The 15,543-nt window shown below is 52.8% G+C and overlaps 1 long non-coding RNA gene across 1 annotated transcript in view; it reads right to left on the bottom strand.

The window, feature by feature from the left end:
• Window positions 1–1,822: 1,822 nt before the first annotated feature.
• Window positions 1,823–15,543, bottom strand: part of LOC137356771 (uncharacterized) — a 33,581-nt gene continuing 19,860 nt past the window's right edge. Inside the window, exon 3 of the long non-coding RNA XR_010971107.1 lies at window positions 1,823–1,911. This is a non-coding gene — a long non-coding RNA (uncharacterized lncRNA). The remainder of the gene's footprint in view (window positions 1,912–15,543) is intronic.

Here is a 15,543-nt window from a genome sequence, read left to right as displayed (position 1 = left end):
GCCAGAGCGTAGACATGAGGCGGGTTTCATACTGAGCCTGAGGACAAACACACGACCCCGTGATGGAACATTCCCCGAAAAAACACAAACCGCAAACCAGATGGCAGGGAACCGCCGGGCGAAGGCCTGGGGTCGCAGGTCCTCACAGCCCCCGTGAAAGCCCAACTGGCATCCTCCGGGGAAGAGAATCTGCCCCCTCGACGCTCGCTCCGGCCTTCAGTTAATGTGGAGAGACTGGGAGAAGCTGGGATTGTTCTCCTTAGAGCAGAGAAGGTTAAGGGGGAGATTTAATCGGGGCGTTCAGAATCAGGAAGGTTTTGATGGAGTAAATAAGGAGAAACTGTTTCCAGTGGCAGGAGGGTCGGTAACCAGAGGGACACAGATTGTAGATAATGGTAAAAGAACCAGAGGGGGGGGGAAGAGAATTTTTTTTTAATGCAGTGAGTTGTTGTGATCTGGAACGCGCTGCCTGAAAGGGCGGTGAAGCAGATTCAATCGTAACTTTCAAAAGGGCAATTGGATAAATACTGAAGGGGAAAACATGCAGGGATCTGGGGGGGGGGGGTGGAAAGAGCGGGAGGGGGGGAGTGGACTAATTGGATAGCTCTTTCAAAGAGCCAGCACAGGCACGATGGGCTGAATGGCCTTTTTTCTGTGCTGCGTTAGACTCTATTCCATTTCTATGCCTGTTTCTCAATTGGAAATCCTGGATCACACCCCCCGCGCCTCATTATTTTTCTTGCTTTAATTGGAGGGGGGGGTGCTGGTGGAGTGGGGGGGGGGGGGGGGGGTGGTGGGGGAAGTGTCCCAACGTTAAACAGGAGGGAGTGCACAAGGCTTCCAAACCTCGCAAGGCCTATTGGGGGAAAAGGACAGGATTGGTCAAATATTTACCAGGGGCCTGGCTACTCCTGTTCAATAGGCAAGATGGCCTTCCCCAGGAAGTGACATCAGCCAGGACTTGACGCCGTTCAGGGTTCCAGCTCCTGATCACGATCGAAAGTCCTTCGAATTAGAGAACGATACGGCACAACAGAGTCGATTCAGCCCATGTTTCCACTTGTGGGGGGGGAGACCAGAACTAGGGGGCCATCAATATAAGACAGTCACTGATAAATCCAATGGGGAATTCAGGAGAAACCTCTTTCCCTAGAGAGTGGTGAGAATGTGGAACTCGCTACCACAGGGAGTGGTTGGGGGGGAATAGCAGAGATATGTTTAAGGGGGAAGCTGGATAAACACGAGGGAGAAAGGAATAGAAGGATATGGGGATGGGGGGAGATGAAGAGTTGGGGTGGGAGGAGGCTCGAGTGGAGCAGAGACACCAGCACGGAGCGGATGGGGGAGGGTGGGGACTCCTGCTTCCCAGAAGACTCGCCTTTCGCGAGAGTCGGACAGGTGCTCGAGGATTAAGTTACGGACAGGTGAAAAAAAGCGGGACCGAGCACGACTGTTCGACTCAGGGAGCCGGCACAGACACGATGGGCTGCCTGTCCGGGTGATTCTACGAACCCAGCTTCCGGCCCTGTCCGCAAAGTTTGAAAAGTCTTGCGTCTCCATCGTGCCTTTCCCGGGCTCGGGGCATGGTGGACGGGTTTTCCACACGTGGCTACCCGTCAGGAGAGAGGAAACGCGGCAGCCGATTTGTGCACAGCAAGCTCCCACAAACAGCGATGCGATACACCGCCAGATTGCCTGTCGGAGGCCTCTGCTGAGGACGTCGTGTGGGCCCCAGGATACCAGGGAGAATCACATCGTCTCAATCATGAAAATAAAAATAAGCACTTCAGTTGGGGGAGGGGGTTTACACACGGGACTTACCGCCCCTTGGTACAGTTCAACTTCCCGATCAGTGAAATACGGCATCTGTTTGAAAGGGTTGACCGAGATGAGCACGGGGCCAATGTATGTCTGTATTTAGAGATTAAAGAACAACCAAGAGGATTCGGATATCCCTGTATGAGGATTGCCTTCCGCACTGAGCTGTCTCCACCAGTACTGTACCCCAGTGTTATACAGTGACAGACCTGTCCCCACCAGTACTGTACCCCAGTGTTATGCAGTGACAGACCTGTCCCCACCAGTACTGTACCCCAGTGTTATGCAGTGACAGACCTGTCCCCACCAGTACTGTATCCCAGTGTTATGCAGTGACAGACCTGTCCCCACCAGTACTGTACCCCAGTGTTATACAGTGACAGACCTGTCCCCACCAGTACTGTACCCCAGTGTTATACAGTGACAGACCTGTCCCCACCAGTACTGTACCCCAGTGTTATACAGTGACAGACCTGTCCCCACCAGTACTGTACCCCAGTGTTATACAGTGACAGAACTGTCCCCAGCAGTACCATACCCCAGTGTTATACAGTGACAGACCTGTCCCCACCAGTACCGTACCCCAGTGTTCAACACTGACAAACCTGTCTCCACCAGTACTGTACTCCAGTGTTATACAGTGACAGACCTGTCCCCATCAGTACTGTACCCCAGTGTTATACAGTGACAGACCTGTCCCCATCAGTACTGTACCCCAGTGTTATACAGTGACAGACCTGTCCCCACCAGTACTGTACCCCAGTGTTATACACTGACAGACCTGTCCCAACCAGTACTGTACCCCAGTGTTATACAGTGACAGACCTGTCCCCACCAGTACTGTACCCCAGTGTGAAACACTGACAGACCTGTCCCCACCAGTACTGTACCACAGTGTTCAACACTGACAGACCTGTCTCCACCAGTACTGTACCCGTGTTATACACTGACAGACCTGTCCCCACCAGTACTGTACCCCAGTGTTATACAGTGACAGACCTGTCCCCACCAGTACAGTACCCCAGTGTTCAACACTGACAGACCTGTCCCCACCAGTACTGCACCCCAGTGTTATAGTGACAGATCTGTCTCCACCAGTACTGAACCCCAGTGTTATAAAGCGACAGACCTGTCCCCACCAGTACTGTACCCCAGTGTTACACAGTGACAGACCTGTCCCCACCAGTACTGTACCCCAGTGTTCTAGCGACAGACCTGTCCCCACCAGTACTGTAACCCAGTGTTCTCCAGCGACAGACCTGTCCCCACCAGTACTGAACCCCAGTGCTACACAGTGACAGACCTGTCCCCACCAGTACTGTACCCCAGTGTTCTAGCGACAGACCTGTCCCCACCAGTACTGTACCCCAGTGTTCTCCAGCGACAGACCTGTCCCCACCAGTACTGTACCCCAGTGTTCTCCAGCGACAGACCTGTCCCCACCAGTACTGAACCCCAGTGTTATACAGTGACAGACCTGTCCCCATCAGTACAGTAGCCCAGTGTGATACAGTGACAGACCTGTCCCCACCAGTACTGTACCCCAGTGTTATACAGTGACAGACCTGTCCCCATCAGTACAGTAGCCCAGTGTGATACAGTGACAGACCTGTCCCCACCAGTACTGTACCCCAGTGTTATACAGCGACAGACCTGTCCCCACCAGTACTGTAACCCAGTGTTATACACTGACAGACCTGTCCCCACCAGTACTGTACCCCAGTGTTATACAGTGACAGACCTGTCCCCACCAGTACTGTACCCCAGTGTTATCCACTGACAGACCTGTCCCCACCAGTACTGTACCCCAGTGATATACAGTGACAGACCTGTCCCCCACCAGTACTGTACCCCAGTGTTATACACTGACAGACCTGTCCCCACCAGTACTGTACCCCAGTGTTATACACTGACAGACCTGTCCGCACCAGTACTGTACCCCAGTGTTATACAGTAACCGACCTGCCCCCACCAGTACTGTACCCCAGTGTTCTACAGTGACAGACCTGTACCCACCAGTACTGTACCCGTGTTAAACCCTGACAGACCTATCCCCACCAGTACTGTACCCCAGTGTTAAACCCTGACAGACCTGTCCCCACCAGTACTGTACCCCAGTGTTCAACACTGACAGACCTGTCCCCACCAGTACTGCACCCCAGTGTTATACAGTGACAGACCTGTACCCACCAATACTGTACCCCAGTGTTATGTAGTGACAGACCTGTCCCCACCAGTACTGTACCCCAGTGTTATACAGCGACAGACCTGCCCCCCCCCAGTACTGTACCCCAGTGTTCAACACTGACAGACCTGTCCCCACCAGTACTGTACCCCAGTGTTATACAGTGACAGACCTGTACCCACCAGTACTGTACCCCAGTGTTCAACACTGACAGACCTGTACCCACCAGTACTGTACCCCAGTGTTCAACACTGACAGACCTGTACCCACCAGTACTGTACCCCAGTGTTCAACACTGACAGACCTGTCCCCACCAGTACTGTACCCCAGTGTTCAACACTGACAGACCTGTCCCCACCAGTACTGTACCCCAGTGTTCAACACTGACAGACCTGTCCCCATCAGTACTGTACCCCAGTGTTATGCACTGACAGACCTGTCCCCACCAGTACTGTACCCCAGTGTTATGCACTGACAGACCTGTCCCCACCAGTACTGTACCCCAGTGTTATACACTGACAGACCTGTCCCCACCAGTACTGTACCCCAGTGTTATACAGTGACAGACCTGTCCCCACCAGTACTGTACCCCAGTGTTATACACTGACAGACCTGTCCCCACCAGTACTGTACCCCAGTGTTCAACATTGACAGACCTGTCCCCACCAGTACTGTACCCCAGTGTTATACACTGACAGACCTGTCCCCACCAGTACTGTACCCCAGTGTTCAACACTGACAGACCTGTCCCCACCAGTACTGTACCCCAGTGTTATGCACTGACAGACCTGTCCCCACCAGTACTGTACCCCAGTGTTATACACTGACAGACCTGTCCCCACCAGTACTGTACCCCAGTGTTATACACTGACAGACCTGTCCCCACCAGTACTGTACCCCAGTGTTCGACACTGACAGACCTGTCCCCACCAGTACTGTACCCCAGTGTTCAAAATTGACAGACCTGTCCCCACCAGTACTATACCCCAGTGTTCAACACTGACAGACCTGTCCCCACCAGTACTGTACCCCAGTGTTATACACTGACAGACCTGTCCCCACCAGTACTGTACCCCAGTGTTATACAGTGACAGACCTGTCCCCATCAGTACTGTACCCCAGTGTTATACAGTGACAGACCTGTCCCCACCAGTACTGTACCCCAGTGTTATACACTGACAGACCTGTCCCAACCAGTACTGTACCCCAGTGTTATACAGTGACAGACCTGTCCCCACCAGTACTGTACCCCAGTGTTATACACTGACAGACCTGTCCCCACCAGTACTGTACCACAGTGTTCAACACTGACAGACCTGTCTCCACCAGTACTGTACCCCAGTGTTATACACTGACAGACCTGTCCCCACCAGTACTGTACCCCAGTGTTATACAGTGACAGACCTGTCCCCACCAGTACAGTACCCCAGTGTTCAACACTGACAGACCTGTCCCCACCAGTACTGCACCCCAGTGTTATAAAGCGACAGACCTGTCCCCACCAGTACTGTACCCCAGTGTTACACAGTGACAGACCTGTCCCCACCAGTACTGTACCCCAGTGTTCTAGCGACAGACCTGTCCCCACCAGTACTGTAACCCAGTGTTCTCCAGCGACAGACCTGTCCCCACCAGTACTGAACCCCAGTGCTGCACAGTGACAGACCTGTCCCCACCAGTACTGTACCCCAGTGTTCTAGCGACAGACCTGTCCCCACCAGTACTGTACCCCAGTGTTCTAGCGACAGACCTGTCCCCACCAGTACTGTACCCCAGTGTTCTCCAGCGACAGACCTGTCCCCACCAGTACTGTACCCCAGTGTTCTCCAGCGACAGACCTGTCCCCACCAGTACTGAACCCCAGTGTTATACAGTGACAGACCTGTCCCCATCAGTACAGTAGCCCAGTGTGATACAGTGACAGACCTGTCCCCACCAGTACTGTACCCCAGTGTTATACAGTGACAGACCTGTCCCCATCAGTACAGTAGCCCAGTGTGATACAGTGACAGACCTGTCCCCACCAGTACTGTACCCCAGTGTTATACAGCGACAGACCTGTCCCCACCAGTACTGTAACCCAGTGTTATACACTGACAAACCTGTCCCCACCAGTACTGTACCCCAGTGTTATACAGTGACAGACCTGTCCCCACCAGTACTGTACCCCAGTGTTATACACTGACAGACCTGTCCCCACCAGTACTGTACCCCAGTGTTATACACTGACAAACCTGTCCCCACCAGTACTGTACCCCAGTGTTATACAGTGACAGACCTGTCCCCACCAGTACTGTACCCCAGTGTTATACAGTGACAGACCTGTCCCCACCAGTACTGTACCCCAGTGTTATACACTGACAGACCTGTCCGCACCAGTACTGTACCCCAGTGTTATACACTGACAGACCTGTCCCCACCAGTACTGTAGCCCAGTGTTATACAGTGACAGACCTGTCCCCACCAGTACTGTACCCCAGTGTTATACACTGACAGACCTGTCCGCACCAGTACTGTACCGCAGTGTTATACAGTGACCGACCTGTCCCCACCAGTACTGTACCCCAGTGTTCTACAGTGACAGACCTGTACCCACCAGTACTGTACCCGTGTTAAACCCTGACAGACCTATCCCCACCAGTACTGTACCCCAGTGTTATACCCTGACAGACCTGTCCCCACCAGTACTGTACCCCAGTGTTCAACACTGACAGACCTGTCCCCACCAGTACTGTACCCCAGTGTTCAACACTGACAGACCTGTCCCCACCAGTACTGCACCCCAGTGTTATACAGTGACAGACCTGTACCCACCAATACTGTACCCCAGTGTTATGTAGTGACAGACCTGTCCCCACCAGTACTGTACCCCAGTGTAAGACAGCGACAAACCTGCCCCCCCCAGTACTGTACCCCAGTGTTCAACACTGACAGACCTGTCCCCACCAGTACTGTACCCCAGTGTTATACAGTGACAGACCTGTACCCACCAGTACTGTACCCCAGTGTTCAACACTGACAGACCTGTACCCACCAGTACTGTACCCCAGTGTTCAACACTGACAGACCTGTCCCCACCAGTACTGTACCCCAGTGTTTAACACTGACAGACCTGTCCCCACCAGTACTGTACCCCAGTGTTCAACACTGACAGACCTGTCCCCACCAGTACTGTACCCCAGTGTTATACAGTGACAGACCTGTCCCCACCAGTACTGTACCCCAGTGTTATACACTGACAGACCTGTCCCCACCAGTACTGTACCCCAGTGTTCAACATTGACAGACCTGTCCCCACCAGTACTGTACCCCAGTGTTATACACTGACAGACCTGTCCCCACCAGTACTGTACCCCAGTGTTCAAAACTGACAGACCTGTCCCCACCAGTACTATACCCCAGTGTTCAACACTGACAGACCTGTCCCCACCAGTACTGTACCCCAGTGTTATACACTGACAGCCTGTCCCCACCAGTACTGTACTCCAGCGTTATACAGTGACAGACCTGTCCCCACCAGTACTGTACCCCAGTGTAATACAGTGACAGACCTGTCCCCACCAGTACTGAACCCCAGTGTTATACAGTGACAGACCTGTCCCCACCAGTACTGTACCACAGTGTTATACAGTGACAGACCTGTCCCCACCAGTACTGTACCCCAGTGTTATAAACTGACAGACCTGTCCCCACCAGTACTGTACCCCAGTGTTATACAGTGACAGACCTGTCCCCACCTGTACTGTACCCCAGTGTTATACAGTGACAGACCTGTCCCCACCAGTACTGCACCCCAGTGTTATACAGAGACAGACCTGTCCCCACCAGTACTGTACCCCAGTGTTTTACACTGACAGACCAGTCCCCACGAGTACTGTACCCCAGTGTTATACACTGACAGACCTGTCCCCACCAGTACTGTACCCCAGTGTTATACGGTGACAGACCTGTCCCCACCAGTACTGTACCCCTGTGTTATACATTGGCAGACCTGTCCCCACCAGTACTATACCCCAGTGTTATACACTGACAGACCTGTCCCCACCAGTACTGTACCCCAGTGTTATACACTGACAGACCTGTCCCCACCAGTACTGAAGCCCAGTGTTATACAGCGACAGACTTGTCCCCACCAGTACTGTACCCCAGTGTTATACACTGACACACCAGCCCCACCAGTACTGAACCCCAGTGTTATACAGTGACAGACCTGTCCCCACCAGTACTGTACCCCAGTGTTATACAGAGACAGACCTGTCCCCACCAGTACTGTACCCCAGTGTTATATAGTGACAGACCTGTCCCCACCATTACTGTACCCCAGTGTTATACACTGACAGACCTGTCCCCACCAGTACTGTACCCCAGTGTTATACAGTGACAGACCTGTCCCCACCAGTACTGTACCCCAGTGTTATAAACTGACAGACCTGTCCCCACCAGTACTGAACCCCAGTGTTATACAGTGACAGACCTGTCCCCACCAGTACTGTACCCCAGTGTTATACAGAGACAGACCTGTCCCCAGCAGTACTGTACCCCAGTGTTATACAGTGACAGACCTGTCCCCACCAGTACTGTACCCCAGTGTTATACAGTGACAGACCTGTCCCCACCAGTACTGTACCCCAGTGTTATACAGTGACAGACCTGTCCCCACCAGTACTGTACCCCAGTGTTATACAGCGACAGAGCTGTTCCACCAGTACTGTACCCCAGTGTTATACAGCGACAGAGCTGTCTCCACCAGTACTGTACCCCAGTGTTATATACTGACAGACCTGTACCCACCAGTACTGTACCCCAGTGTTATACACTGACAGACCTGTACCCACCAGTACTGTACCCCAGTGTTCAACACTGACAGACCTGTCCCCACCAGTACTGTACCCCAGTGTTATACAGTGACAGACCTGTCCCCATCAGTACAGTACCCCAGTGTGATACAGTGACAGACCTGTCCCCACCAGTACTGTACCCCAGTGTTATACAGCGACAGACCTGTCCCCACCAGTACTGTAACCCAGTGTTCTCCAGCGACAGACCTGTCCCCACCAGTACTGAACCCCAGTGCTACACAGTGACAGACCTGTCCCCACCAGTACTGTACCCCAGTGTTCTAGCGACAGACCTGTCCCCACCAGTACTGTACCCCAGTGTTCTAGCGACAGACCTGTCCCCACCAGAACTGTACCCCAGTGTTCTCCAGCAACAGACCTGTCCCCACCAGTACTGTACCCCAGTGTTCTCCAGCAACAGACCTGTCCCCACCAGTACTGAACCCCAGTGTTATACAGTGACAGACCTGTCCCCATCAGTACAGTAGCCCAGTGTGATACAGTGACAGACCTGTCTCCACCAGTACTGTACCCCAGTGTTCAACACTGACAGACCTGTCCCCACCAGTACGGTACCCCAGTGTTATACAGTGACAGACCTGTCCCCACCAGTACTGTACCCCAGTGTTATACAGTGACAGACCCATCCCCGCCCGTACTGTACCCCAGTGTTATAGTGACAGACCTGTCCCCGCTAGTACTGTACCCCAGTGTTATATTGTGACAGAGCTGTCCCACCAGTACTGTACCCCAGTGTTCAACACTGACAGACCTGTCCCCACCAGTACTGTACCCCAGTGTTATACAGTGACAGAGCTGTCCCACCAGTACTGTACCCCAGTGCTACACACTGACAGACCTGTCCCCACCAGTACTGTGCCCCAGTGTTATACAGTGACAGACCTGTCCCCACCAATACTGTACCCCAGTGCTATACAGACAGACCAGTCCCCACCAGTACTGTACCCCAGTGTTCAACACTGACAGCCTGTCCCCACCAGTACTGTACCCCAGTGTTCAACACTGACAGACCTGTACCCACCAGTACTGTACCCCAGTGTTATACAGTGACAGACCTGTCCCCACCAACACTGTACCCCAGTGTTATACAGTGACAGACCTGTCCACACCAGTACTGTACCCCAGTGATATACACTGACAGACCGGTCCCCACCAGTACTGTACCCCAGTGTTATACACTGACAGACCTGTCCCCACCAGTACTGTACCCCAGTGTTATACACTGACAGACCGGTCCCCACCAGTACTGTACCCCAGTGTTATACACTGACAGAACGGTCCCCACCAGTACTGTACCCCAGTGTTATACACTGATAGACCTGTCCCCACCAGTACTGTACCCCAGTGTTATACAATGACAGATCTGTCCCCATCAGTACTGCACCCCAGTGTTATACACTGATAGACCTGTCCCCACCAGTACTGTACCCCAGTGTTATACACTGATAGACCTGTCCCCACCAGTACTGTACCCCAGTGTTATACACTGACAGACCTGTCCCCACCAGTAATGTACCTCAGTGTTATACAGTGACAGACCTGTCCACACCAGTACTGTACCCCAGTGTTATACACTGACAGACCTGTCCCCACCAGTACTGTACCCCAGTGTTATACAGTGACAGACCTGTCCACACCAGTACTGTACCCCAGTGATATACACTGACAGACCGGTCCCCACCAGTACTGTACCCCAGTGTTATACACTGACAGACCTGTCCCCACCAGTACTGTACCCCAGTGTTATACACTGACAGACCTGTCCCCACCAGTACTGTACCTCAGTGTTATACAGTGACAGACCTGTCCACACCAGTACTGTACCCCAGTGTTATACACTGACAGACCTGTCCCCACCAGTACTGTACCCCAGTGTTATACACTGACAGACCTGTCCCCACCAGTACTGTACCTCAGTGTTATACAGTGACAGACCTGTCCACACCAGTACTGTACCCCAGTGTTATACACTGACAGACCTGTCCCCACCAGTACTGTACCCCAGTGTTATACAGTGACAGACCTGTCCACACCAGTACTGTACCCCAGTGATATACACTGACAGACCGGTCCCCACCAGTACTGTACCCCAGTGTTATACACTGATAGACCTGTCCCCACCAGTACTGTACCCCAGTGTTATACAGTGACAGACCTGTCCCCACCAGTACTGTACCCCAGTGTTATACACTGACAGACCTGTCCCCACCAGTACTGTACCCCAGTGTTATACACTGACAGACCTGTCCCCACCAGTACTGTACCCCAGTGTTATACACTGACAGACCTGTCCCCACCAGTACTGTACCCCAGTGTTATATAGTGACAGACCTGTCCCCCACCAGTACTGTACCCCAGTGTTATACAGTGACAGACCTGTCCGCACCAGTACTGTACCCCAGTGTTATACACAGACAGACCAGTCCCCACCAGTACTGTACCCCAGTGTTATACACAGACAGACCAGTGCCCACCAGTACTGTACCCCAGTGTTCAACACTGACAGCCTGTCCCCATCAGTACTGTACTCCAGTGTTATTCTGTGACAGACCTGTCCCCACCAGTACTGTACCCCAGTGTTATACAGTGACAGACCTGTCCCCACCAGTACTGTACCCCAGTGTTATACAGTGACAGACCTGTCCCCACCAGTACTGTACCCCAGTGTTATACACTGACAGACCTGTCCCCACCAGTACTGTACCCCAGTGTTATACACTGACAGACCTGTCCCCACCAGTACTGTACCCCAGTGTTATACAGTGACAGAACTGTCCCCACCAGTACTGTACCCCAGTGTTATACAGTGACAGACCTGTCCCCACCAGTACTGAACCCCAGTGTTATACACTGACAGACCTGACCCCACCAGTACTGTACCCCAGTGTTATACACTGACAGACCTGTCCCCACCAGTACTGTACCCCAGTGTTATACACTGACCGACCTGTCCCCACCAGTACTGTACCCCAGTGTTATACAGTGACAGACCTGTCCCCACCAGTACTGAACCCCAGTGTTATACACTGACAGACCTGTCCCCACCAGTACTGTACCTCAGTGTTATACCGTGACAGACCTGTCCACACCAGTACTGTACCCCAGTGTTATACAGTGACAGACCTGTACCCACCAGTACTGTACCTCAGTGTTATACAGTGACAGACCTGTCCACACCAGTACTGTACCCCAGTGTTATACACTGACAGACCTGTCCCCACCAGTACTGTACCTCAGTGTTATACAGTGACAGACCGGTCCCCACCAGTACTGTACCCCAGTGTTCAACACTGACAGACCTGTCCCCACCAGTACGGTACACCAGTGTTATACAGTGACAGACCTGTCCCCACCAGTACTGTACCCCAGTGTTATACAGTGACAGATCCATCCCCGCCCGTACTGTACCCCAGTGTTATAGTGACAGACCTGTCCCCGCTAGTACTGTACCCCAGTGTTATATTGTGACAGAGCTGTCCCACCAGTACTGTACCCCAGTGTTCAACACTGACAGACCTGTCCCCACCAGTACTGTACCCCAGTGTTATACAGTGACAGAGCTGTCCCACCAGTACTGTACTCCAGTGCTACACACTGACAGACCTGTCCCCACCAGTACTGTGCCCCAGTGTTATACAGTGACAGACCTGTCCCCACCAATACTGTACCCCAGTGCTATACAGACAGACCAGTCCCCACCAGTACTGTACCCCAGTGTTCAACACTGACAGCCTGTCCCCACCAGTACTGTACCCCAGTGTTCAACACTGACAGACCTGTACCCACCAGTACTGTACCCCAGTGTTCAACACTGACAGCCTGTCCCCACCAGTACTGTACTCCAGTGTTATACAGTGACAGACCTGTCCCCACCAACACTGTACCCCAGTGTTATACAGTGACAGAACTGTCCCCACCAGTACTGTACCCCAGTGTTATACAGTGACAGACCTGTCCACACCAGTACTGTACCCCAGTGATATACACTGACAGACCGGTCCCCACCAGTACTGTACCCCAGTGTTATACACTGACAGACCTGTCCCCACCAGTACTGTACCCCAGTGTTACTCATTGACAGACCTGTCCCCACCAGTACTGTACCCCAGTGTTATACAGTGACAGACCTGTCCCCACCAGTACTGTACCCCAGTGTTGTACAGTGACAGACCTGTCCCCACCAGTACTGTACCCCAGTGTTATACACTGACAGACCTGTCCCCACCAGTACTGTACCCCAGTGTTATACACTGACAGACCTGTCCCCACCAGTACTGTACCCCAGTGTTATACAGTGACAGAACTGTCCCCACCAGTACTGTACCCCAGTGTTATACAGTGACAGACCTGTCCCCACCAGTACTGAACCCCAGTGTTATACACTGACAGACCTGTCCCCACCAGTACTGAACCCCAGTGTTATACACTGACAGACCTGTCCCCACCAGTACTGTACCCCAGTGTTATACACTGACCGACCTGTCCCCACCAGTACTGTACCCCAGTGTTATACAGTGACAGACCTGTCCCCACCAGTACTGAACCCCAGTGTTATACACTGACAGACCTGTCCCCACCAGTACTGTACCTCAGTGTTATACCGTGACAGACCTGTCCACACCAGTACTGTACCCCAGTGTTATACAGTGACAGACCTGTACCCACCAGTACTGTACCTCAGTGTTATACAGTGACAGACCTGTCCACACCAGTACTGTACCCCAGTGTTATACACTGACAGACCTGTCCCCACCAGTACTGTACCTCAGTGTTATACAGTGACAGACCGGTCCCCACCAGTACTGTACCTCAGTGTTATACAGTGACAGACCTGTCCCCACCAGTACTGTACCTCAGTGTTATACCGTGACAGACCTGTCCACACCAGTACTGTACCCCAGTGTTATACAGTGACAGACCTGTACCCACCAGTACTGTACCCCAGTGTTACTCATTGACAGACCTGTCCCCACCAGTACTGTACCCCAGTGTTATACACTGACAGACCTGTCCCCACCAGTACTGTACCCCAGTGCTATACACTGACAGACCTGTCCCCACCAGTACTGTACCCCACTGTTATACAGTGACAGACCTGTCCCCACCAGTCCTGTACCCCAGTGTTATATAGTGACAGACCTGTCCCCCACCAGTACTGTACCCCAGTGTTGTACAGTGACAGACCTGTCCCCACCAGTACTGTACCCCAGTGTTATACAGTGACAGACCTGTCCCCACCAGTACTGTACCCCAGTGTTATACAGTGACAGACCTGTCACCATCAGTACTGTACCGTGTTAGACAGCGACAGACCTGTCCCCACCAGTACTGTACCCCAGTGTTCTACAGTGACGGACCTGTCCCCGCCAGTACTGTACCCCAGTGTTTTTCAGTGACAGACCAGTCCCCGCCAGTACTGTACCCCAGTGTTATACAGTGACAGACCCATCCCCACCAGTACTGTACCTCAGTGTTATGCAGTGACAGACCTGTCCCCACCAGTACTGTACCCGTGTAATACAGTGACAGATCTGTCCCCACCCGTTCTGTACACCAGTGTTATACAGTGACAGACCCCTCCCCACCAGTACTGTACCCCAGTGTTATCCAGTGACAGACCTGTCTCCACCAGTACTGTACCCCAGTCTTATACAGCGACAGACCCATCCCCACCAGTATTGTACCCCAGTGTTACACAGTGACAGACCTGCCAACAACAGTACTGCACCCCAGTATTATACAGTGACAGACTAGTCCCCACCAGTACTGTACCCCAGTGTTATACAGTGACAGACCCGTCCCCACCAGTACTGTACCCCAGTGTTATACAGTGACAGACCTGTCCCCGCCAGTACTGTACCCCAGTGTTGTACAGCAACAGACCTGTCCCCACCAGTACTGTACCCCAGTGTTATACAGTGACAGACCTGTCCCCACCAGTACTGAACCCCAGTGTTATACAGTGACAGACCTGTCCCCACCTGTACTATACCCCAGTGTTATACAGTGACTGACCTGTCCCCACCAGTACTGTACCCCAGTGTTCTACAGCGACAGACCTATCCCCACCAGTACTGTACCCCAGTGTTATACAGCGACAGACCTGTCCCCACCAGTACTGTACCCCAGTGTTATAGACTGACAGACCTGTCCCCACCAGTACTGTACCCCAGTGTTATACAGCGACAGACCCATCCCCGCCAGTACTGTACCCCAGTGTTCTACAGTGACAGACCAGACCCCGCCAGTACTGTACCCCAGTGTTATACAGTGACAGACCCATCCCCACCAGTACTGTACCTCAGTGTTATGCAGTGACAGACCTGTCCCCACCAGTACTGTACCCGTGTAATACAGTGACAGATCTGTCCCCACCCGTTCTGTACCCCAGTGTTATACAGTGACAGACCCATCCCCACCAGTACTGTACCCCAGTGTTATACAGTGACAGACCTGTCCCCACCAGTACTGTACCCCAGTGTTATACAGTGACAGACCCGTCCCCACCAGTACTGTACCCCACTGTTATAGACTGACAGACCTGTCCCCACCAGTACTGTACCCCAGTGTTATACAGCGACAGACCCATCCCCACCACTGTACCCCAGTGTTGAACAGCGAAAGAACTGTCCCCACCACGACTGTACCCCAGTGTTATAAAGCGACAGACCTGTCCCCACC

The sequence above is a fragment of the Heterodontus francisci genome, chromosome 46 (genome assembly GCF_036365525.1).
Source record: "Heterodontus francisci isolate sHetFra1 chromosome 46, sHetFra1.hap1, whole genome shotgun sequence".
NCBI classification, from domain to species: Eukaryota; Metazoa; Chordata; class Chondrichthyes; order Heterodontiformes; family Heterodontidae; genus Heterodontus; species Heterodontus francisci.
The sequence above is the reverse complement of the archived record's forward strand: the minus strand, read 5'-3'. Positions and strand labels throughout refer to the sequence as shown.